This window comes from Canis aureus, chromosome 17, assembly GCF_053574225.1.
Source record: "Canis aureus isolate CA01 chromosome 17, VMU_Caureus_v.1.0, whole genome shotgun sequence".
In the NCBI taxonomy this organism is placed as follows: Eukaryota; Metazoa; Chordata; class Mammalia; order Carnivora; family Canidae; genus Canis; species Canis aureus.
This window is the reverse complement of record NC_135627.1, coordinates 51,854,183-51,881,109: the sequence shown is the minus strand read 5'-3', so window position 1 is coordinate 51,881,109 and position 26,927 is coordinate 51,854,183. Positions and strand designations below refer to the sequence as shown.

Genomic DNA, 26,927 nt, shown 5'->3' with positions numbered 1-26,927 from the left:
CTGTACTCTGGATTTACAGCCATAAATTCTTGATGATACATATCATTCAGAAACGTCAGAGTTGCAAGAACTGTTAGGCAATTCCTGAAGAAGTAAGGCAAGTGGAAAAGTTTTATTTATATAGAAGTTTCATTTAAATGAAGAATGGGATTGCGTCGCTACCAAGAAACCATTTACTAAAGAATTCAGTCGGAATTTGGAAGGGAAGGAAAGACCCTCTGCTGGTCTCCGGAGAGGGCTTGACTCTTGAACCTTGCATTTTGTGATGACTTGGTATCATATATGTACCAAACAGTGCTAAAATGGTTGTGATTTTCAACTGAGCACCCCAGGAATTGCAAATAGCTTTACTCTCTATATTTGAGGGTGTGCTGAGGGGACTTGTTTGGTGACAGTATTTCTCAAACTCCTCTATGATTCTGTACCAGGTCAGAGTAGGGCAGTATTTGAGTTACAAAAGTCAGGGCTACAGGAACGCGGAGGTGCGACATCAGTTCTACTTCAGGAAAGAGGACTGGCAAAGAGAGGTAGAGGGAGAGGGTGTGCCCTGAACCTGGGAGAACTGGTTGGATTTCTCCTGGTGGGGAATGTCTGTCTATCTTGAAGCTGAGGGGAGTGGAGGATGCATGAATAGGTGGAGGGGCTGGGTTGGAGAGGTGGGATCAGCAAGTATGAAGCTGGCAAATCGTCTGAACACAGGGCCCGGAGGGAGAGGCCTGAGAGATCAAGCTAGGATGGTAGAAGAGGATTTCACCTTAATAAATTTTGACTAGGTAAACAGGCTCTTTGGTCAGAGGAATGGCATTTATGTTACTAGAGTTGTGGTGACTTACTATTTAAAAAATTTTTAAGCAATATAGAGACTTGTGCCCATGGTTTATGTTTACCAGTTGAATATTAATTTTTAATTGATAGAATGAGAAAAGCGATCAGTTAGCGAGAATTCAATTCAAAAGAATGAAATGTAGGTCTAAATCTTGAGAATTACCTGCAACTATGTTCTTACTAGTTTGCTTTATTGAAAATGACCTTAATATTCTAAGACTGAACTGCTAGTTACTGTCAGTAAGGCATACACCTTAAATTGGTAAAGGCTAGGGGATAAGTTTGTTAGGCTTCATTCATATGCTTGTGCCTGGTTACCAAAAAGGCCATTGGTAGTCAGGTTTTAGATGTCCTCTCTTGGGCCACAGAATAAAGTAATACTGCGTGGTACATAACTTACCCAAGTAGTCTCTTTAATATTTGTTACTGTTAGGTGCAATCGGAAGATATTGACCTTTAAATAAATGTTTTTACGGATGAACACCTCTATTTAAAGAAATATAAGAGTTTAAAAAAACGATGGCTTTTAAAATCCAGTGACTTTACCATGGTGGAATATTATCTGGCCTCTGCTTATCTCTCCCAATTCACCTCCTACCTGCCTCTTCATTATATATTAGCCACACTGGCTTCCTTTTTGTTCCTTGAATATGCCAAACTTGTTCTTTTCTCAGTTTTATTTTTTGGTGTTCCCAGTGCCTGGAATATTCCTCCTCCAGCTCTTCATATTTCAGGTCAACATTACCTCCTCAGTGAGGTCTTTCTTGATCACCTTTTTCTTTTAGTTACTTTATTCTTTTGTTTGCTCTTTTTTCTTAGTATCTGAAATTAACTCATTTGTTTCTGTTCATTTCTTATCCTTTTCCGTTAGAGTATAAGCTCCATGAGGGTAAGGATACTATATAGTGAGATCATTTTTGCTCTTTAAGATTCAAACAATAGTGAAGAAGTTGGAACCTTCATGCAGTGCTGGTAGTCCTATAGAATGATGTGCAGTCTCTTTAGAAAACGGGCTGGCACTTCCCTCAAAATAGTTAAATATAGAGTTACCATATGACCCAGCCTTTCCATTCATAGATACATACCGAGAGAAATTAAAACATGTCTGCACAAAAGCTTGTACACGTTTATAGCCTTTTCACTTTCATGAGCAGAAGGTGAGAATACAAATGTCTATCAGCTGAATGGATGGATGAGTGAGATGTATTTATACAATCAAATATTATTTGTCAACAGAAGGGAATGAATTACTGATACATATCACAGTATGGATCAGTCTCAAGACTGCTATGTTAAATGGAAGAAGCCAGCTCAAAAGACCACATTTTATACAATTCCATTTATATGAACTGTCCATAATAGGAAAATCTATAAAAGAAAGAGGATAGATTATGGTTGCCTAGGATTGGGAGCTAAGGGGGCAGTGGTTGGTAACAGGGGCATGGCTCAGAGTGACTGCTAATGGAGCTATAAGGTTTCTTTTTAAAGTGATTGAAATGTCCTAAAATAATCTAATAATTATAATGGTTGCATAACTCAGTAAACCGGATGTTGAATTCTACTTTTTGAATGGGTGAACTATGGGATAACATATAAATTATATCAAGAAAACTTTTAAAAATGTTGAAGTAATAAAAAGTGTATATAATATTTGTCTTTGCATTTTTTTTTGAAAGATTTTGAGAGAGAAAGCAAGAGATAGAGCATGAGCAGAGGGGAAGGGGCAGAGGGAGAAAGGGAGAGAGAGAAGCAGACTCCTTGATGAGCAGGGAGCCTCATGCGGGGCATGATCCCAGGACCCTAGGATTATGACCTGAGCTGAAGGCAGGTGCTTAACCGACTGACCCACCCAGGTGCCCCTTTTCTTTACCTTTTATATTTATCATTTGGACAGTAAGTGTTTAAAAATATTGGTGGGATAATTTAACACTGCAATTCTATCTCCTAGATGGTCCAGGAATGTAGCAAGTGTTCAGTAAATAGCTGATGGAGGAGGTTAACCTATACAGATAATTATGATACAATGTATAGTGAGATAAATGCTCAGAGAGGACTAAGCCAAGATTATATGGCTTTGAAGGTCTCCAAAATACCACATCTGGATTCCTGTGAAGTGAATGGGGAAAGGCGTCCTGTAGGAGGCAACATTTGAGATGGGATTTAAAGTCTGGTTAGGCTTTTGCTGGTGGAGATGATGTGGTGGAAAGTGAGGCCTTAGGAAGGAAGCAGACAGGAGCAGAGGCACATTATTAACAGTTGCTAGCACGTTTTGGCTGAACTGAGGGTACACGTAGGATAGGAATTGGAAATAGGCTGCAAAAATAGATTAGGGCCTGCAGCAGACAATGTCAGTGCTGGCAGATCTCTCAAGTCTTTATCATCCCCCCTCCAACCACTAGTATGCTTCCAGTGATGCTTTTCTACTCGAAGAGAGCTGTAAGTGCTTGGGGGGTTTGTCCCTTTACTCCTGACAACTCTCAACTTTAGGACTGTCCAGTCAAGAGAATAACTTTGAAGCAGGGACTTTGACTTGTTCCCTTCTGTATCATCAGTACCTGGAGCAGCGCTCAGCATTCAGCATTCAAAACCTATTTGAATGAATGGATGAAAACCAGGAAGTTGGAGGTTTATTCAAAGTGAAATTTATTTTTACAGATCTCCTTAACTCTTCCAGAGCATTGAAGATAGGACATTTTGGAAGGTTCTGAATGTGAAGGTCTTTGAATTTTGAGATAAGGAATTTACTTAGTGGGAGAAGGGATTTTTGGTAAAGTGTTTTTTTTTTTCCTTTAAGATTTTATTTATTTATTCATGAGAGACACACACAGAGAGAGGCAGAGACATAGGAAGAGGGAGAAACAGACTCCTTGCAGGGAGCCCAATGTGGGACTGGAATCCCAGGACCCTGGGATCACGACCTGAGCTGAAGGCAGACGCTCAACCACTGAACCACCCAGATGCCCCAAAATAAATGTTTTGATGAAATTAATTTGGTGGTAGTGTGCAGGATGAACTGAAGGATGGAATGATTGTGTCTATAGTGTCCACTCTCATCTTCCCATTTCTATTCCTGTTCCCACTCTCCCATTGGGTTCAGCCTTAAGCAGGGTGGGGTTTCTCCCAAAGTACAGAAGTAATCTAATAGCTCTCCTTGTCCCTATTCTCTCCTTAAATAGGGTAGTTGCAGCAGAATACAAAGGGTCAGTTAAAAAAGGAAGAAATTGAAGATGTCAGGAAGTAAATACTCCTAAAAAGAAAGCATAATGTTTTTTTTGTTTTTCTTTTTGGAGAGGACAGGCAGCTTTTGCTCCTAGGGTTGGTCAGACAGTAAACTGCTATTGCTCACCTGTATGTGTATGTGTGTGTGGCTTCTTGAATACTAAAATTGTACATTAAATCCAGAGACAAATTTAAGGCTGTGAGACTGCCACCCTGTGGACAGTATAACTCAGACTTGATATCATCAAGAATTCTAATAAAACTTCATTCATTTGAAATTCACTATTTTAGAACTGATTATGATTCTATATCGGTATATGTGGGTTATGTTAATTAAATGAAAAGTTGAAATTAGTTTTCTGAACTTTTTCTGTGGCTTTTAAATAAAGGGAATTTAGAGTACAATCACTTTAAAGAATTGTGAAGAAACTTCATTCTTTTTAGATACTTCTTTGCTCCAGAAATTTCCTGTCAAAGAGTGTGTTTTTTAAAACATTGTGGCATGTTGTAAAAGTCTTTTTTTCCTTTTATTGTACTAATTTTTTCATTCTATGTTATAATACGTAATGGTACTGTTTTCGGAAGTTGTAGTTCTTGAGAAATATGTGAAAACTTCCCACCCTACCCCTTTGCTTTGACTAAGCGAAAGTGACCTTCCCTTCGCATTTTTTGTAGCGTTGGATTTTATTGTGAGACCTTCTCCAGGCTTTGATAAATTAATTGTATTTATGTAAACAATTTGGAGTTTATTCTATGTTACTTATTTAGAAGGGTAGTCTGCTCACAAATTAAACTGGTAAACTTGCTTGAATCATAATGAAATTGTGATTGTGAAAGACTTATTTGCTCCCTGCAACTCAGGAAATGGTTCCATTTAGAACTGGACAAAATAAAACTTTCCCAGCAGAAGAGCTGTTTACAGCCTAATGTTGTAAATAGCTTGTATTCCCTGAGGTGTCAGGAGGGGTGGAGTAGCCAGCCATTTAGCACTTGAAATTTGTGTTAACAGTAAAGCAGAAGTGGGCTGAAGCAGCATTCTGAGGTCAGCAATTGTGCATTCTTTCTGAATGTGATATCCAGGCTGAGGAAGAGAATGGATGAAGTATCAGCTGGGCCCCTCGTCCCTTACGTTATCTGATACTTCACCTTAGGGACCTTACATTTTGGTAATGAAATGATTTTCAAATAGAATGTTAATAATTTTAAATAATTAGTACTTCTCTGAGTTTTTGTCAGTGTGGCATGACACATATGATGATACACTTTAAATGGTTTCATTTTATTTAACCTTTTCAAAGTGAATAAATGGGACTGGCTGTGACTTTCATAAATTTATTTTGCAACATTTTATCTTAGTTTCTACAATTGATGTATACTCTAATTTCCATGAAGTAGACTATGAATCATGAAAATGCAAATGTTTATCTAGGTTTATGAGGTATGTTGCTGTATAAAAAAACAGTATTATTTAGATGTTGTTCAAGGTAAGGATAGTGTCAAAATACTTCATGGTTCATTTGTTTCTTTCCTTAGTATTGGGATAGAGCCAGTTAAGTTAAAGATGCATTTATGTTTTTTTATCATTAGTAATTTCATTATCCTATCATTTTTAAAACTGTAAATGACATTGAACTTACATAAAGATTTTTAGTTTGATATTTAGCCTACACCTTGTTATTGCATAGTATGTGCCTTTTCATGCTGGAATGTTGACTATTTTAGGATTAATAGTGGTTAGCGTTTACTTTTATTTTTCATACCTGGGTTTATTTTCACTAATGTAAATATAAAACATTTTGTTCTCTGAAAAGTAATTCCAGTATAGATGACTTGAATTTTGGTAAAAGAATAACAGCTGTTTCATAATTTTCGTGCATGGGCCTATGTGTGCAAATTTAAAATTTTATTTTATTTTTATTTTTAAAAAATATTTATTTATTCATGAGAAACACAGTGAGAGAGAGAGGCAGAGACACAGGCAGAGGGAGAAGCAGGCTCCATGCAGGGAGCCTGACGTGGGACCTGATCCCGGGACCCCAGGATCACGCCCTGGGCTGAAAGCAGGCGCTAAACCACTGAGCCACCCAGGCATCCCTAAAATTTTATTTTTGAATGCAGACTATTTGGTATTAAATAACTGTGATTTAAAAGTGTTTGTTTTTGTTTTTGTTTTTGCTTTATTTTAGATCTCTGGGAGGTACTTAGCTAGTGACTTCTGCGTCCGGACAGTCCTTCTAGACAGTCTTAAATCTTCATTTGTAGTTTATTATTTTAATTTAGGCTTTCTTTTGGATTTAAAATCTCAAGACCAGGATACATTTCTGGTTGAGGATGTGTTGATATATTGGTTTGTGTGTAGCTTTTTATGTGTTTCCAGACTTAAACATTTTATTCAAACTTTCAAGGTTATAATGGGATTTGTTTTACCCTAGCTTTCCTGACATCTGTAGTTATCACTGATACTCCCTTATGCCAAGGGACACAAATGACCCTATTAACTGGAAAGGTTAGGGCCGTCACTCAATCACCCACTGAGTAGGGCCAGGCACTGACCCAACTGTAAGAGCTGAAGTAGTAAGGAAGCGTATGAGAAGAGATTGATTGCAGACAGAGCAGAGTTCTAATACTCTGGGAAGGTACACAGGTAGGGGTAAGAGTGAGGGGAAGTATTGTGATGGAAGGCAGAACATAGGCTTAAGGAATTCCAACCAGGTAGTTGGCATCAGGGAATTTAGATGTGAGTAGGAATGCTATTTATTTGTTTTCCCTTGTCTTTTTTTTTTTTTTTTTTTTGCCACTGCACATGAACCACAATTTTATTATTCCCTAAAATCCTGCTTTCAAAGACTGTCTCTTTTCCATTTTTTAAAAATTTTTATTTATTTATGATAGTCACACACAGAGAGAGAGAGAGGCAGAGACACAGGCAGATGAAGAAGCAGGCTCCATGCACCGGGAGCCCGACGTGGGATTCGATCCCGGATCTCCAGGATCGCGCCCTGGGCCAAAGGCAGGCGCTAAACCGCTGCGCCTCCCAGGGATCCCTCTTTTCCATTTTTAATACCTTCTAGAATGTTCTTGGGTTAGTTTATGGTATGTGTTTTAAGGGAGCTTTTTTTTTTATCACAGCTTTGTAGGAGAAAGAAAGCACATAAAGTTTATATAAAAGCAGAACCTCACACTCATTAGAATGGCTGCTATAAAACAAGACAGGAAATAACAAGTGTTGGAGAGAATGTGGAGAAATTGGAACCCTTGTGTACTATTCATGGGAATGTAAAAACATCGCAGCCACTATGGAAAGCATTAGGGTGGTTCCTCAAAAAATTTGAAATAGAATTACTATATGATCTTGCAATCCCATTTCTGGCTATATACCCCAAAGAAATAAGAGTCTCAGAGACTCTGTATATCCATGTTCACAGCAAAATTATTCACAGTAGCCAAGAGGTGGAAATAACCCAAGTGTTCTGGAGTGGGTTAATGGATAAACAATGTGTATACATGTAGTGGAATACTTTTCAGTCTTAAAAGGGAAGGATATTTTGCCATTTGCTACAATATGGATAAACTTGGAGGACATCATGCTGAGTGAAATAAACTAATCACAATCACAAAAAGACAAATACTGCATGATTCCACTTACTTGTGGTACCAAGTGTAGACAAAAATCATAGACAGAAATCAGTGATGATGACGGTTGGGGGGAGGGGGAAATGGGATTTGTTTAGTGGGTATTGAGTTTCAGTTTTGCAAGATGAAGAGAGTCCTGGAAATTGCATAACAGTATGAATATACTTATTGCCACTAAACCATACACTTAAAAATGGTTAAGATGGTAAACTTTATATTTTACTGTAGTTTTTTTAAAAGCAAATTTGAATTTATATTTGGAAATGCAAATGGTAAGATTATAAGAACTTCTATTGCTAATTGAAGATTGAAGTTACTAATTTGGTGGATACTCAGGTGTTAGGTGGTAGGGATAGAACTATGAGAAATCAGACAAGATCCTCATGAAGCTTAGAGTTTAGGAAACAGATATTGATGGAACAAGTTAAAAAGTGTGCTTGCATGTTACACGCCTACTAGGGAGATCCCTAGCAGAGTAGTAGGTGAAAAGGCTACACTGAAAAGATTTCTCCAAGAAGATGACATTTAAGTAGAGACCTGAAGGATGAGTAAGCAGTGGCTGGGAGGAAGAGGGGAGCAGAAAAGGAGGGAAGGCTTCAGGGAGTAACATTTTGCAAAAGCCTCAAAGCAGATAAAGAAAGTATATATCCATTGGGAGATGAAAGAAGGCCCTGAGGGCTGTGGTGTGTGGAAAGTGCAGGCGGATGACCAGGGCATGTATCAGATCTTATAAGGCAATGTAGGCCTCCCTAAGTATTTGAATATTATCTTAAGCAGAGATGGCAGACTGATGGTTTTTTTTTTTTTTTTTTAAGACCATTTATTTACTTATTCATGAGAGACACACAGCGCAGAGACAAAGGTAGAGGGAGAAGCAGGCTCCCCGAGGGAGAGGACCCTGGAATCACAGCCTGAGCCAAAGGCAGACCACTGAGCCACCCACGTGCCCCAACATTGATGGGTTTTAAAGGAGGGAGTAGGAAGATGGAGTGCAGAAGAGAAAAATCCTGTATCTTTTCATATGATGTGGCTTTTAAATATGAATTACCTACTTAATCTGGTGCTTGAATGCCAGAGGGAAAAATGGTTCACTTACATATTTATTCAGGTTGTATATTGGTTGCTAGTGTGACTTGTTGATGAAGTAAAGTGTACTTCAACAGTGAATTTAGAGGGATTGTCAAGGGCAATTGAGCAGAGGTGATTTTCACCTTTACTCTCTGACTTGGCAATTGAAGCCCTAAAAATGAATGGATTTGCCCAAGAAGAGTCTGGAGAGAGACCAGGCCTTTCAGTAGAATCTGTAGAACCTCTTGTGTTCTGTGGTGAGGTAGTGGAGGTGGGGCAGAGAAGATTAAGGAAAAAGTAGCCCAGAATTGTGGGAAAACCTGGAGAGAGCATTTATTAGGTCTAACGAAACAAGTTCCAAAGCATTAATTGGGTTTAGCCCTGTGCGGTCATTGACTTAACAGATTTAGTGGTTTAATAGAGGTAGGATTAGATTAGATTAGAATGAGTCAAAGGATGAGTGGGAAATGAAGAAATGGAATATAGAAAAATCTTTCAGGAAGTTTGACTGTGAAGAGAGTAAGAAAGAATGGTAGATGGATTTAGGGTTGTCAAATGGTTGAAGTTTTTGTTGTTGCTTTTTAAAGATTTTATTTATTCATGAGAGACAGAGAGAGGCAGAGACATAGGCAGAGGGAGAAGCAGGCTCCTTTCGGGGACCCTGGGGTTATGACCTGAGCCGAAGGCAGATGCACAACCACTGAGCCACCCAGGTGCCCCAAATGATTGGAGTTTTTAAGGAAAAGTTTGATTTAAAGAATATCTTTTTTGGGGTTTATAAAATGTTGAAAAACATATTACGTGCCTTGCTTATTTCCTATATATAGTCTACTGAATGCAAATATGACCTTTCCACGGACTTAACTTAGATATGGTATTCTGGGACTGCATATACACAGGTATATACATATACACAGGTATATACTGGGACTGCATATACACAGGTATATGCATGTACACAGGTATATACACTGCATATACAACAGGTCAGGCCTGTTGAGGTATGGAGGTCTCTTTGTCACTGCACTAACTTCTGGAGAATCCTGAGTCCCACTTAATAAATTTGAACTTTGGGAGTAGGACTCGAATATACGTTTGCACTGTGCACATGTTTTCAGAAGATTCTCATGCATCTGTTCTGTGGACTGGCCTTGGAGAACTCTTGCCCCAAGAATGCTCTACTTTGAAATTTTTTGAATGCTTTTTAATCACTCTAGCCTGACTTCAATGATAGCAAGCACTTAGGAATGAAGGATTTTGAAAATGTTGTCTTCTAGTATGATTTGGGTAATGCTAAAAGTTTTTAGTTTTTTTAGGATGAAACTAACTTGATCCTTCTTCCTTACTGTAAACGTGATACATGTTCAGTGTAAGCACTTCTGTTTCTTCCCTCCTTGCACTCTAAGAAGTGTCGTGCTTACTCCTACTGGATTGCCTTTGTTTGCTCCTATAACTTCCTTTACTATTAGTATTCCTCCCCAGCCTCTGCTGCACATGACTGGCTCCTTGTCATTTCAAGTCTTAAAGCAGCTGTCACATTTTCAGGGAGGCTGTCTCTATTTCAAGTAGGTTTTCTTGGTCACTCTTTATGTCAGTTTGTTGATTTCTTCATATGTCGGCAGGGACTGTGCCTGAGTTTGTTCACATGAATCTATTAGTAAACTGTATCCTGAGTCTACAGAACAGTGCCAGGCACATAGAACCTACTTAAATACCAAATAACAAACAATAAAGATCATAAAAATCTTTTTTTTTAAAGATTTTATTTATTTATTAGAGCATGAGCAGGAGGGAGGGGCAGAGGGTGAGGGAGAAGCAAGCTCCCTGCTGAGCAAAGAGCCCAACCCTGGTCTTAGTCCCAGAACCCTGGGATCATGACCTGAGCCAAAGGCAGCTGCTTAACTAACTGAGCCACCCAGGTGCCCCAAGATCAAAAAAATCCTAACAGTACAAATAGTGTTAACTTTTAGTTGACTATTTCAGATAATGAAATGTGAACCATGCATACATAAATATTGATTGTATGGTGACATGTACTGTTTGTAACTTGCATATTTCACTCACATGTATTCTGGGGACTTTTTCATATCTGCATCATTTTATACAGATAATCTTTTAACAGCTGAATAATATGGTATGTTCAATATGATGATATAATCTCTATAACATCTGACTTACATGACAGTTTGTTCCTAGTTTTTTATAATTTTGAACAATAGTGCTTTATCTCTATCTACATCTTTGTGTATTTTTAAATTTTGTTTGAATGGTTAGGAATGAAACTGCTGGATGAGAGGATCTATACATTAAAGCTTTTTGATTGTGAAATTGCCTGCTGGAATGATATACTTTTACTCTCATGGAAAGTGTATGAAACCATTTATATCCTCTGCACCCTTTTTACTCAATTTATTCTTTGCTATTTTAATAGGTGAAAACAGTATTGTTTTCCTGCTCTAAGGTTCAAGGAGTATTTTTGAACATTTTCTATTGTATTTGGCCACATTTCTTTTGTGAAGTGCATATTCATGTCCAGTGCCCAATTTTTCTCTGTTAGATTCAATAATAGTAGTTTTTTTTCTCTCTCTCACATTTTACTACATATGTTTTTAAACATAAAACAAAGTTGAAATTTTGCTCATGTATCTATCTGCCACCTAGATTTTACCATTAACATTTTATGATACTTGCTTTATCACACATCCTTTTATCTAAAGTAAACTGTACGCATTAGTACATTTCCATCTAAATACTTGAATTGTGGCAGCTCCACATCACAGAGTCTTACGCACAGGCAAAATGTTACCTAACAGTTTTAGTTGTGATTTTGTAAGTGGAGCGTGAACTTTATTTTTTGTAAAGTACTTACTGAGTTTCAATGTATGTATTTGCTGTTGAAGCCAAACCCAAGACTACCTTTTGTTTTGTTTTGTTTTTATAGAACTTTTAGTCACATTTCCCTCATGTTTTTCCTTTTCCTTGGCTTTGGTCATAGTGGTTTTAAATTTCTGTGTAGTCAGATGTCATTCTTTCCTTATCTTTTTACTGCTATTTGTGTCAGACATAGGAAGACATTTCTTACCAAATAGTATACAGACGTTTATATTTTCTTGTGCTTTCCTTTTTCTTTTTGTATTTGAATATTTAATTGGAATAATGTGATACAGGGATTTTTTTTTTCAAGATTAGGGGTAGTTTGAGATCATTAGCAAATACAGTCTAATGAACAGTCTTCCCTTCAGTATGTCTTTTTCTGCAACAAAATAGAGTTTAATGTTTTTGTTGATGCCATTTTTTAATAAAGATTTTATTTTTAAATAATCTCTATACCCAACATGGGGCCCAAAATCACAGCCCCAAGATCAAGAGTCATATGCTCCACTGACTAAACCATCAAGGTGTCCTTGATGCCATTTTTAATAATCTGTGTTTGTATACAGTATCTGATGTTTTTAAGAGTATCAGATGTCTTTTTTTTTTTTTTTTTTCTTTTAATTGGGCTCCATGCTGGACTTAGAACTCATGACCCTGAGATCAAGACCTGGGCTGAGATCAAGAGTCAAATGCCAAACTGACTGAGCCACCCAGGAGCCCCCAGAGTATCAGATGTCTTTTTTTAAAATATCCTATTCCATTTAATCTGTCTATTCCTACATTTAGATATTTGAGATAATTAATTGCTCTGTAAGACATCCTTTTTCACTTTTTTTTTTTTTAAGGTTTTGTATATATATTGTTTCTTTCAGCTGAACTTTAGCAGAGTCTTGAAGAATGAGGAGAAAGGGTAGTGGGGAAAGAGTAGCAAGAGTCAAGGCAGAGAGAGGTTGGTAAGTTTTGGGGATTTAATTCGCTAACTTGTAATCAGCTGAATTCTTAATCTGTAAAGCAGATGATACATGTTTATTTTAGTATCCTTAAATTTGGGAAATGTCTATTAAGGTGGTTCAAACTATTTCTAAAGTTCAAAATATTTGAGGTTTTTAAAAGTTTGGGATGTTACCGAAAATGGCATAGGATTCTATAGTGAGAATGGTTTTTAATCCTGGCTTTAAATGAGCAAGTCATGATTTTTGAGCAACTATATATCCCTTATATTATTATTTTATATGATTGAGTGATTGTTCAGATCAGAGGCGACTCAGCTGGAGCAAGATACATAATCTTGGGTGGATTCATTCGCATGGCTGGGGGCCTCTCTATGTAGCTCTCATGTTATTGGTGTCAGAAGGCATTCCCAGCAGCATGAGAGGGTAAGCCCCTGTGTCTTTATACTTTTTAGGACTGTGCTTGTGTTTTGTTGTTATTCCATTGGCTAAAGCAGATCACTTGGCCAATCCCATATTTAAGGGATGGAGAAGTAGACTCTGCCTCTTGATGGGAGGAGAGGCAGAGTCATATTTCAAACTGAGAAGTCTGGACAACTTAGTAGCTAGTTATTACTACAGTGGTTTACCACAGGAAGTAAAGGAGCTAGCTACCTGGATATCTTAACAAAAAAGCCTCCCTGGCAGTGAGAACAGGCTGTGCACAGACCTAGAGGGGAAGAATGCTTGATATATTCCTAGGATAGCAAGGAGAGGTCAGTGGGACTAGAAAAGAGGGAGCAAGCAGGAAGTAGTAAGAAATAAAATCATAGAGGTTGGGGCTAGGGTAGGATCTTGTCCTTGTAAGCTATTACGAAGACTTATTTTTTTGTGTGGAAAGAAGAGCTACAGGAAGATTTTAAAACAGGAGAGTGATATAATCTGACTTGTGTTTTTAAGTAAGAGTATTTCTAGCTGCTGTTTTGAGACTAGATTTTAGAGAAAGAAGAACACAAGTAGGAAGGCTCCTTGGACAACTTCAGTGATGCAGATAAGACCTGACAGAGGCTTGCAGCATGATAGTAACAATGAAGTGGAGTGATTCTAGAGTTCTATGTGTGTTTTGAAGATTGAGCCAACAGGATTTTTTGACAGATTGGAAATGACTATAGGACACAAAGAAGAGGCAATAGCCAAGGTTTTTGGTGTGTGCAGCTAGAAGTATTCACTGTCCACCAAGACAACTGGAGAAAACTGGGTAGAGTAGGTTTTGGAGAGAAGATCAGGAATTCAGGTTTGGATATATTAAGTTTGAGAAGACTATTAGACGTTTGAATGGAGGTGTCAAGTTGGATAGAAGAGTCTGAAGTTCAGGAGCAACATCTGGAGATAGGAATTCGGGAACATTGGGGTACTGAGGTGAGACACTTGAGTGATTAAGTGTCTGACTCTTGGTCTCGGCTCAGTTCTTGGTCTCAGGGTTGTGAGTTCAGGCTTCGTATTGTCCAAGCTTGGTGTGAAACATACCTAAAGAAAAAAAAGAAAAAAAAGAAAAAATCTGGAGAACATTAAAATATTAGGAGCATTTGTCTAAGAAGTGTTTCCTTAAATGACTGTAAATTTAAAATACTTTCAAGTTTTAAAGTTTCATTTGTACCCTTGATAAGGTTTCAAGTAGGGCAGAAGAGCAGAAGAGTATTAGCTATAGCTAAAATGTATCCTTTGTGATGATTGTAAAGTATGAGTTTAAAGAAGTCCTTAATTGTTCCATCTGTACCTTATTATGAAACATGAAAGCCTGTAGGTTAAATACCTTATTTGAATATTCCTTTTTACTGAAACACTTACCAGTTTGTTTCTAATTAGGGCAGTTTATTGACAGAAGGCTATATAAGTAAAAGCCCAAAAGGGGCAGAAGACCAAAAGTGGAGGGAAGGGGCCACATTCGGATAATCAGTCCTTCCCTTTTGAGAGTTTTTCTTTTTTGTTCACTCCTTTTGTCTCCAAGTCTGTCTCTTTCCCTTTAATCTTGGTCATTGTCTATTAACATAATGAGATGTTCAGGTGTAAGCTGGAAGACTAACCCAGAAACTGTTCTCTCTTAAATGTAAAGCTTCTTGCTCCGGCCTTAATCCCTAGACAGGGCTGCCAGACTGAGCCTTAACCAACCGACCGAATAGGTACTGGACTATTCAGGAAAGCGAAGAAGGGACCGTGCTTTTTGTGTAATTTAGACATATACAGAAATGCCCTGAGAATGGTTTGGCTTGTGTGGAAGAGAAAAAAACAGATTTATCATTGAGCCAATATTTAGTTGAACTTCCAAATGTTTTCTTTCAGCAAATATTTATTACAGAACTATTATGGGTCAGGAATGCTATCAGGCTAAGATAAATGACCAGTGAGACATGTAAACAAATGATTGAAAAATAGCAACAACACTGTGTTCTTCACCAGATATTTTGGCAGAATAGGCAGGAGGAGTTATGGAGGAAATCAATTCACCTTTAGGTCCCCAAAACCTACCAGGGTGCTTTGCACATTTTGACAAAGCATAAGTGTAATGAGAATGCATAAACAATGTGATTCATGCATCTCTTATTTTACAAAATACAGAGGGAGGTACAAAGGAGAAAGTGACCAGTTCTTCCTTGTAATGATGGAGAGAGGGACTTTGCAGGAGATTCACTGGGTAGGGAAGGCCAGCAAATGTGGAGTTAGAAAGCATGATATGCTCTAAATAAGTTTAGCAAAGCTGGATTGTGGGGTGTATGTTGGGAGGTGGAAAGGCCACAAGAGAGGCTACTAAAGGGTAGACCAAAGTCAAGATGAAAAAGTATCTTGTATTAGGGGGCACCTAGGTGGCTCAGTTGATTAAGCATCCAACTCTTGATCTCACCTTCAGGTCAGGTCTTGATCTCAGGGTTGTGAGCTCAAGCCCTAAAGTAATCAAAATATGCAGGATGGCATTTGTTAGGTTTTGGAAGAGAAAAGAAACAACATATTTTTTGCTTTGTGAAATTATTGCAAACCTTATTTTTATCTTAAAGATTTTATTTACTTATTTATGAGAGAGTGTGCATGCAAGTGGACAGGGAGAAGGAGTAGAGGAAAAGAGAATCTTAAATCTCTGATGGTTTCATGTCTTTTTTGACTTTGACACTTTCAGAGTACTGGTCAGGTATTTTGTAGAATGTCCCCCAATTTGATTTTGTCTTATATTTTCTCATGATTGTGGACTGAAGTAATGACTTTTTGAGCTTGGGGGTTTAAAAAAATTGTTTCATTTTCATTTAAAAAAAATTTAAGAATTATTTATTTGAGAGAGAGGGAGAGAGAATGGGGGGGGGGGTGCTTGTGAGGAGACTGAGCAGGGAATCTGACATGGAATTCAATCCCAGAAACTTGAGATCATGACCTAAGCCAAAACCAAGAGTCAGATACTTAACCAACTGAGCTACCCAGGTACCCCTCATTTTCATTTTTAAAATTATAAAATAAACTTGCCTTTTTTGCAGCACATAGTTCTATGGATTCTAACAAATATATAAATTTGTGTAGCCACCACCATAATCAGGATACAGAATAATTACATCACCCCTCCAAACTCCCTCATGTTCTTTAGTTATAGATCACACCCTGGCCCCTAATCCGTACCCCTGTAACCCCTGATCAGTTCTCCATTGTTATAGGTTGGTGTCTTGGAGAATGTCATATAATTGGAATCATAGAATATATATAATCTTTGACACTGGCTTCTTTGACTCATCATAATGCTTTTGAGAGTCATCTAAGTTGTATTTATCGATAATTCATTCCATTTAATTGCTGAGTCTGAAGGTACTACTAGAATGTTTATCTCTTTCCCTCCCCCTCTTTTTGATATGTATTTGAGGAAATATGTGTTCCTCCTAGCAGTTTAGGGACAGCCTGGGTGGCTCAGTGGTTTAGCGCCGCCTTTGGCCCGGGTGTGATCCTGGAGTCCCAGGATCGAGTCCCACATCGGGCTCCCTGCGTGGAGCCTGCTTCTCCCTCTAAAAAATAAGCAGTTTAAGTGAATTTTTTGTGAAACGGGGATTATCATTTCTCCCTTTATAGAAATGAAAACTTAGGCATAAGAGTTTAGTAGCCCTGGGTCACACAACTAGTTAATAGTGGAGCTGAGACCCAAACCTGGGTCACCTAACTCTAAAGCCCATGCTTTTGGAGTACATGGGGAGTTCCTAAGGTCAGTTTTTTCATTACTCTGTTTTGACCAGCAATTTAAGAAGAATTGAAGTTCTTGTTTCTTTAACATATCCTAAAGTTCCTTCTTTTTTCATTTATATTTAGTTCTTTTTATTAAAGAGCAAAAATAATAGAATGCAATTTTTCTTTCATGTTGCTGGGTTACTCTTTAGGGCTAAGCATTCTGTGACTCAGTTCTAAAGCACAAGTCAAGCCAAGTAAATCATCAGTCCACAAGCAATTATGAATTAACATTGAGTGCAACTGTTTATGAGAATTAAAGCCATAATATTAAGTTTTTTCTTAATCTCCTTATAAACAGTATCTTTAATTTGTATTTTAGATAAATAATAAATATTGTATAAAATAGACATAGTCTAAATAGTCTAAATCAGGCTGGTTTAAAATATGAGGTTTGCCTTCTATCATAGTCTTAAATTTTACTAATGACCAAAGTTTTTTCTTTCTTTCTTTTTTCTTTCTTTTCTTTTTTTTTTTTTTAAGAGCTTGGTGGTTTAGGGTATTTGAGATGAGTTTTTGAACTTGTGCTAAAACCCTATTTACTTAAATGTCCTCCTGTCATAGGCTAAAAAAGTTACCAGAATATTAGTATAGGGTTTCTTGTGTTTTTAAAAATAGTTTATTAGTGAACTGAAATTAGTATAATTGGATTTTGGGGAAACTTCTACAATTTCCAGTTATTCTGCATATCTGGTGATTTTATGTGTTACTTTCAATAAGCTAAAATTTTGATGAGGAGACTTCTTTCTTAAATATAGCCTTAGTGTGATTTTTGTTCTCTGTTCCTCAAACACTATTCAGAGAACTTGGGGAGGCTACAAAATCATAAAACATCAGAACTGAAATGAATCTTCAACATGATAAGATTTTTAGGTTCTTCCAGTATTTGATAAAAAAGGAAATGGAGTCCTCAGCAGATGTGTGAAGTAGTATGTCCACAGTCACCATTGGTCAAACCAGGTGCATGGTGTAGCTCCTGCCCTCAAACGGGTCGCCAGTTTATCAGTGTGGAGATGGACTTGTAGAAAATTAACTGCAATATAAGGTGGAATGTTCTTGGCAGTAGAAAAGGCACTGCTTTTCTTAAACAAGTCCCTCCCCCCTATATCTTTTCTTGACTCCTTCAGTACAGTTACTTTGTTTAGTTTCTCACCTTTCAGATGTTTTTGTCTTTTTTAACTTTACCATAAACATGAAAACTCTTCTTTCAAAACTCACAGTGATGTTCATGTTGCTAAATTCATCTGCCGTTGCTTTTTTGTTTTTTTGTTTTCCCTCAGACCTCATTTTATTTGATCTGCCCTCAGCATTTGGCACAATTGCTCAATCCCTTCTTTTGGAAACACTTTTACTCAAATTCCAGGGTAATACCATATTTGTCTTGTTTTCCTGTGACATTTTTGAGTACTCATTCTCAGCCTTCTCTGCTAGCTTTACCTCATCTCCCCCCACCTCTAAATATTGAATGGTCCCAGGGGTCTGTCATTGTTAGTTTTCTACCTGTAGCTTTAATATCATATACACATTAATATTATATATATGTTAATGACTCTAATTTATATATCCAGCCCATACCCCTGCCCTGGGTTTTAGGACTGTATCTGCAACTCCAGGACAATATATCCAATTTGACATCTCCACTCAGAATGCTAATGAACATCTCAAATTAACTGAGTTCCTAGGGCTCTTTTGTGGCTTAGTTGGTTCAGTGTCTCACTCTTGATTTCTGCTGAGGTCATGATCTCAGGCTTGTGGGATGGATCTCAGAGTTGGGTTCCCTGCTCAGTGGAGCTCACTTGAGATTCTCCCTCTGTTCCTCTCCCTCCGTTTCTTCCTGCTAGCATACGCATACACACACACACACACACACACACATTCTTTCTCTCAAATAAATAGATCTTTTTTTTTTTTTTTAATATTTTACTTATTGGACACAGAGCACAAGCAGTAGTGGCAGAGGCAAAGGGAAAAACAGGCTCTCTGCTCAGCCTGACATGGGGCTCGATCCCAGAACTCCAGGATCAAGACCTGAGCCAAAGGCAGATGCTTCACCGACTGAGCCACTCAGGCACCCGTAAATAAATAAACCTTAAAGGAAACAAAACAAAATCTGAACTCCTGATATTTCCACACCCCAGACTATCATCATCTTTACAGTCTCAGTTTGGGCAACCATAGTCTTGCACTTACCAAAAAATGGAGTTTTGAAGCCTTTCTTCCTCTACCAACTACTTTCTGTTCATTCAGAAATCTTGTTGGATAGTCCTCAAAAACACATCCATAATTTGATCACATCTTCCTTCTATGCTGCCGCCTTTGTCTGAGTCATTATCGTCTTCTTTGGGTTATTGCATTAACTTCTCCTCCTTCCGTCCTTGCCCCATTGCAGTCTTTTTTCGACACAGCAGTCAAAGCTTGTGACTCATATGATGAAAACTCTAAACAGTGAGGCTCCCTGGTAGCTTCTAGTATTCTTCTTCCTTACTCTTCTCCTTTCCCTACTTGATCCACATTGCCCTCCTTGCTTTCCTTGAACATTTCAGGCAAACTCCCTGTTAGAGTCTCTGTACAAACTTTCTCTGTCTAAAATGTTCTTCCTTAATATAGGTCTCCATGACTAGAGGTCTTCACTCAAAAGTGACACGGCAAAAGTAAATCCTCCCTAGTTAGTCTGTCCAAAATGTCATATGTTTTGTCTTTGCTGTCTTGTGTTTTCCTTCTCTGTCCTTATCATTAGTATACTGTATATTTATATCTTTTATTTATAATTATCATGCACTGTATTTAGTTCATGTTTATCATTTTCCCTTGCTAGAATATAAGCACCACATGGGTAGGGATCATTTATCAACAGTGTATCTCCTGTATAGCAAGGAACTAGAACAGTGCCTGACACATAGTAGGTGCTCAGTAAATATTTGTTAAATGAATGGATACCTAGAAGTACCTCAGGTCAGTCATTACCTTGACATTGGGAAGTCCCTTCTCTCTGTAGATCTCCTTTCCCTATTTTTAGAATGAGTTTGGATTGGATCCATAGGTTTAGGCTTTCTTAAAACAACCAAGACTTAAACATATGTTGTATTGCAGTTCCTTGAAAATTTTTATGAGAATTCGGCTGATTAACAGGAAAGTTTGAAAACCATGGTAGGTAGTCCAGATTTTTATTTTGTTTCTAGGGAAACAAAGTTTGTTTCTTTTTCAGACACAAGTGATAATTACATGAGTTCAGGTAGTTCTTTTACTAAGGGAGATTTCTCTGATAGAGTGAAAGGTGAATTGGAAGTAGGTAGTCAGAGGTAGGGAAAGGGACAGTTAAGATGTTGTCATGATACTATTTTTCTACAGCGTGATGTAGTAGCAAAGGAGGACTTCAAGTTTCACTCTAAACTCAATATAAAAAATAGAAGGTTTCCTCTCCACAATATTTAGAGATTAAGATAACAAGTGTCCTCTTGAGTGGCTGCTGTGTGAAGACCACCACTAACTACTTTTTTTTTTTTTTAAGATTTTATTTATTTATTTGAAAAAGACAGGGAATGAGCTGTGGAACAAGGGAGACGGAGAAGCAGACTTCCCACTGAACAGGGAGCCTGATGTGGAGCTCCATCCCAGGATCCCAAAATCATGACCTGAGCCAAAGGCACCTGCTTAACCGACTGAGCCACCCAGACACCCCACCAACTCCATTAGATTCTAGGCTACAGAGCAACAGAGCAGTGGTTCTCCTATGCCTGGGTGCTACCCATATTATTGAATCTGTTCCTGGAGTAGGCATGAAAGCTCCTTTAGGTAATTCAGAGGTAGCTACATCTCTCACAATCCACTGAAGTAAAAGATACATTGTCTTTAATACTGATTTAAAATTTAACTGTAGATATAATATCATGTCTATATGAGATTTGAGATTGCAGTCAACATATTACCTGGGAGCATCATAAAGAATATAATTGTACAATCAATTCTTGGTTATTTTTGACAATCAAGGAAAGTCTAACACCCAAAATCATACCTACAATTGAACCTTGTAACACAGGTAGGTACATGAATTCTGCAATATCAAATCACAGGCCAGATCACATCTTTAAATAATATTTCAGAGTGTGGTAAAATCCTGATATGCTATAATTTTCCTTCAATAAACTATTTTAGAAAAGTTAATTGTTTGTGTCTCTCAGTTTCTGCTGTGTTCTGGGCCCTGTCTACATGAAAAGAATACATTAGTAAGCAAAACTATCCAAAGCCCTGGCCCCTTTTAACTTTGGTATGCCTCTTAAAACACATCGACACTTGTCCAGGAAATATTACTTATAGATAGGTCCTAGTAATCTGTGCAGAAAGGAAGGAAGGAAGGAGGGAAGGCCTTGGTTTAACCAAATTCTAGTGATAGGTAATAGAGAATTCACTATTGTCTGACAATTAAGCTCGCACTTGGAAATGCATGTTTTTCAGAACCTGGGATGATACTTTGAGAGGTGTTAACATCAATAAAATTGTTTGCAACTAAAATATTTATAACACTGAATCTCAGTCTTTTAAATTGTATTTTTATGTTTAAGTAGTAGATAATAGTGATTTTGGTCATTTATCATTTTAATGGTTTGATCTTTGCTTCTTCCATCTCCTGTAATAATAGCATGTTGGCTCCTGAATGATGGGACAGATTCAAAGCAATGCTTTTTTTTTTAAGCCCAGCTTTCCTAGATACAAGCATTAGACTGTTCTATGTTCTTAGGCACTAGAAGTTTTCAAATTTGAGTTAAAAGAGAAGCAGTCACAATAAAAGGGAAGAAGAGAGTCCTCGCTTACTCAGTAAATTCTTTTCATAAGTTCTGTTTTAAAGAAAGAAATAAACAGTGTTTTAGCTTTAGTTGGCATTCATTTCACTCAATTGACCTAAAGGATTAGGTCAGCTCAAATATAAATGCTGAAAATTCCTCCAGGCAGCCATGAGTACTTCATATTAAGGTATATCCTGACTTGGTATATTCCTGATTTTACAAATAAATGTATTTACAATATGTATAGGTACATTATATACATCAACAAGCTGAAGATGCCACATTTTATTTATGTAACAGTTTAGAGATTGACTTAACTTTCTCATCCTGAACCATCTGTTACTGTTTCTGTGCTTCTACTGTGAAGCATAATAATAGTTAATATATATAAAGTGCTAACTTAGTGCCCAGTATAATATTAGTAACTGTATTACACATGAACTAGATTTCTTTTTAAAGTCAGGTCTTTATTGAGATAAGTGTTTATATACAGTACAGTTTGTCCTATTTTGATGTATAGTTGTAGGTTTTTTGACAACATATATAGGTTATAGAACCAATAGCACAATCACTATTCAGAATATGCCCATCACCCCAAACAGGGACGTCCATCACCCCAAACAGTTTCCTTGTTCCGCTTTGTATTCAGTTTCCTCCCCTCATCCCTAAGCCCTGGGAACCACTGATAGGAATTCTTTTTATTTTGCCTTTTCCCAGAGTGTTCCAGTACAGATTTTGAGTCTGACTCCTTTCACTCCCTAATGCGGAGTGGTAGCTATATTTCAGAAGTTCATACCTTTGTATTGTTAATAGCATTCCGTTGTATGGATATACCACAATGTGTTTAACCATTCTCCAGTTTATGGACATTGGGGTATCCTGTATTTGGTGATTCTGACTAAAACTGCCATAAATACTTGGGTAGAACTTTTTTTGTAGACCTATATTTTCATTTCTCTTGGGCATATATCTAGGATTCAGACTGTCAGATCGTCTAAGTATATGTTTAGTTTTACAAAAAAAAAAAAAATGTTTTCCAAATAGGCTGTACCAGTTTGCATTCTCACCAGCAGTGTATGAGATTTATAGTTGCTCTATATCCTCTCCAACACGTGGTATTGTCAGGTTTGTTTGTTTTTGTTATCCTAGTGGTATTGTGACTTTAATTTGCATTTTTCTGTTGAGTAAGGATGTTGAGATTTTTTTCTGTGCGTATTTGCCATCTGTATCTCTTTTTGGTGAAGTGTCTATTCAGATCGTTTGACTTTTAAAAACTAGTTTGTTTTCTTATTTTTGAGTTATGAAAGTTCTTTATTAAGCATAGTAGTACATACACTGGTTTTAATGCTCATAATACTCTTTTGAGGAGGGTGGGTACTATTAGCCTAAATCACAGATAAAAAAGTTAGGCTGCAGGATTGTTAAATATAGCCCAGGAACACACAGCTAACAGGTTGTAGAGCTGGGATTTACACCCAAGCAGATTGGCTCTAGAACCTCTGCTGAACTGCTTGCCAACCTTTTTTTTTTTTTTTTTTTTTTTTTTAATGGAAATTGATTTCTTGGGGCTGTGACTATAACTAGGATCCAATTTCTGTGGGTAGTAAAACAATGCTTATAGGGACACCCCTGAGCAAAGGGGAACTTTCTTGTAATAGCAACTCTGGAATCATCTCCCTAGGAACAGCTAAGATATTTGTTGCTGTTGAAAGAGGGTGACTATTTTCAATTTATGTCTCTTACTTCACTTCTACATACTGGTGGTCAAAAGTACTTCTCTTAAGTTATTTTCCAAATATCTGCCATTATCAGGTAATTGAGGTACTTTATTTATGGATTTTCTCAATAGCAGAAGCTTCTCCTTTTATGTATCCATACTTCCTAAAAGATTTGACATACTTATTCACTTTGTATTTCAAAGACCTTTATCATAGTAATGCTGACTTCAAGGCATTTACTGTTTGACAATATATGTAGGGAGCATGTAGAACTTTTTGACCTTATAAGATGGCTCCAGGTCCCAGGACTTTTAAAGTTATATTTATTTGGAGTTTTACAGGTTGTTTTTTTTTTTTTTTTTTAGTCTTCTCTTATCTACTCATTTGTTCATTCTGACATCATCCTTTCACTATTCCCTCTTTCATTCACTCTTATAACTTCTATTTCTAATTAGCTAAAAGATAATTAAATTATTGGGCTTACATGAATATGGTCTAAAATAAATGTCAGCACTGGGAAACGACTTGGGAATTTTCCAGTGAACATCTCCTATGACTGCTCAGAGGACCTTCTTGTTTGGGATCCAAGCAGTCATTCTAAATAAATGAGCTCTAAAGTAAGCTAACTGAATATGACGTTTGACAGTAGAAAAAGTGATGTGTTTTTCTTTTTAGCATAATTTTTTATTAATAATTTGTTAAACCATGGGGATTATCTTAGTGAAAAGGTAAATCAAACAGTGTTCAGCAGAATGGAATAAATAGGCACTTAATGGGCAGAAAGTCGGTTCACAATCATTACGTTTTGTAGCCGTTTGTAAAGTTCCCCGTCTGAGTCAGTGACAGCTTGTCCTCTCAGCTGTGCCTCTAGTAAGGCAGAGTAATTACTTCCAAGTAATTAATTAAAGGGAGAAAACCTTGCCAAATCCTATTTACTTTTTGTAAAATATTAAGATGAAGGCTAGCTAGTGAGTAGCATTTTATCATGTAAAGCACTTTTGAAAGCGCTTAATGCTTTCAAGCCATTTTGACCAATTTAAGCCCTTACTTAGAATAAATTAATTAATATTCACCCAGGGGACAGGGCTTAAGTAGTTTTACTAACATTTCAGCTGCTTGGGCACCTTGTCGGGTGTATGAGGACTTGGAGAGCAAAACTTCACTGTCCATGTCTTTCGTTGGCAGCCTTAGGATCACCATGTATGGTGCAGCAGGGTGCCTGGCCCATGGTAGGCTTTTATTTGTGGATAATTTTGTTTGAAAGTTAAAACTGTGGCTGTCACTTCTAAGTAGTAGAATCATGAACCATGATTGCATTGGTAATTTGTTTAAAATAGAGCTTTATCAAGCTTGCAGTTTAAAATCATTTTGCTGTATTATACTTTGGTTCCTTACTAACTCTGGATTTGTTTAAATTTTACAAATCAGATTAATTCATACTTCTTTTTCCACTGAACTTTGAATTAGAAAATTAGGAAGTAGATTTTATATTTAGTGAACTTGTAAATCTCATCTGATACTGTAGTTTGCTAGCTTTTCTAGATTACATTTTCCAGCAATATACCCCTTTCATGTAAGGGTTAATGAGTAGCCTGGTTAGACTCACCAGTCCATTGTTAAATTAAAAGCCAGAAAATTTGCTGTCTCTCTTCCATTCCCTCCCACACTGTTTTTCTTTTCATAGTTTTACTTACTTGATATATTAAGATAATTTTTAAAGTTGAGATTTAATTTTTTTAAAACAACATACGGTGTTAATTTTGTTTCCTTGTAGATCCTGATTTCTATTTTTCTGTTGTTAATTTTAAATTATGGTAATTAGCATGAGCTGAATAATGGTTTAATCAAGGTAGATCTTGCTCCTTGGCTCTATGCCCCTCCTTTTTCTATACCTCTCCTCTTTTTTTTTTACCTGTAGATTTGCATGTTTGACCCAGCAGGATAATTGGGTCCACAGCAACATGGGCGTGCCTCCCTTAGAAACACTTAGTTTCATGTATGACTCATAGGCTGAAGCACAGACACCACTTCCCCAATCTACAGGAGCCATTTTAACAGCATAAAACTTGCCGGATTGCTTTTTATTTTCAAGCCCAAAGGACAAAAAGAGAACGAGAATATTTGAAGGTAACTTGTTAGGATTTTGTGTGTTTGCTTCTGGCTGTTTCCTGAGCTGATAAACGGAGGGTGGTTCTTACCTGTCGCAGAACATGGCTGAATGTGTTCTTTAACTCTGAAAAAATGTGTGTAGTCAGTCACATGCCTGATTGCGCTTAGCTGCTAGGGGGGAAACAAAGCATTCAAATTCTGGAAAGTTTTAGATCTTCCTGGAAAAGCATTTTTTAATGTTTTGTATGATTTTTTTTTTTCTTTCTTTCCCTGTGTGACTTGAGAATAAAGGAGATTTTTCTTTCTTTCTTTTTCATACCACAAAACAAACTTCGGTCAAATTTTCGTTTTAAAAAAATCGAATTGTACTTGTGGGGATAGCCAGAAAGCTACAGTTAAGCAAACCGTACTATTCGTGTGTGATACGGGCATTAAGAAAAAAATTTCAGAGACACAAGTTTTGTTTTGGCATTTTGGCTAAAGGGACGTTTGGGGATAACTCACTCATAGGTGTTACTCATTGACTGTTCTGTCCTTTTCTTTTTTCTTAAGTTAATGAAATTATACTAAACATTCATTTTTGAAAACGAGATAGAAGTTTAAGGAAAATGGGCAATCATTTAGGTAACAAGTTAAAGTGGTTATTAAAGCACAAGAAAGACTAGAACAGTTCATCTACTATTAGAAAAATAATAATAAAGTTGTAGAATTCACACTGGAAACTTACTGTGAAGAGCAACCTTAGATGCATGACTAGCTTCTGAAAGAACATGAAGTATTTCAATTTGTGTATAAAGAAAAAGTAAAAGAGTACTGGCCTTCCTCCTGTATCACTGTTCTTAAAATTTGCTTGTTTTAAAGGAAAAAAAAAAGTAGTACCTTTTGTGTAAAAGAAAATATTGCGGAGTCTCTTCCTGGAATATTTATCATTGTTGAAATGATGAAGTTCTGGCCAGCGTATATTCTGATGTGCCTTGAAATTCTAGGTCCTCTGAGAAGCTGGGTGCAGTAGTACTTTACTTCTGAAAGCTATTTATGAAATTAAAATTTGAATGCAAGTAAAATTTGAACATGCAGTGATTATGAATAAAATTTTTGGAAACCAAAAAGTCATGTATTATTGACTATATAATATTTTGCTGTTTTTTAAGGGAATTTGCTGTTGCTAATTTTCTAAGTGTTTTTTAGGGAAGGATATAGAGGCAGTTATTACTTCTGACTCTGGGAAAGGATTATTCTATGAACAGGTCTCACTTCTATGGTTTTGCAGGAAAGGCATAGCAGACATTTTACTAGTTCAGCTCTGAGCTGCCTGCTCTCATCTTTGTCTCTGCATCTTGCTGGTTTAGTCAGCCTTTGAGTAAGTAGAGGCTGTATTTACTTCTCCTCTGGCCTGTGTGAAAAATCTAATTGAAACCTTTTTTCTTTTTTTCTCTTTAAGTTTTCAATAGCTGGTGACCCATAAGAGAAAAATCTAGGGGCATACAAATAACTAAATAAGATTTTATTTATTAAAGAGAAGT

At 37.0% G+C, this 26,927-nt stretch overlaps 1 protein-coding gene across 4 annotated transcripts in view; it reads left to right on the top strand.

Annotated features, from left to right (window-relative positions):
• The window catches only part of ELF1 (E74 like ETS transcription factor 1), a 106,716-nt gene that overhangs the window by 1,967 nt on the left and 77,822 nt on the right, over window positions 1-26,927 (top strand). For 3 of the 4 annotated variants that reach the window (XM_077855503.1, XM_077855502.1, XM_077855499.1), the window contains exon 1: window positions 25,266-25,422. The exons of the other annotated variant lie outside the window; for it this stretch is intronic. The gene's annotated coding sequence lies outside the window, so the exon portion shown is untranslated. Of the gene's footprint in view, window positions 1-25,265; window positions 25,423-26,927 lie in introns of those variants that run through there. 4 annotated transcript variants of the gene reach the window in all.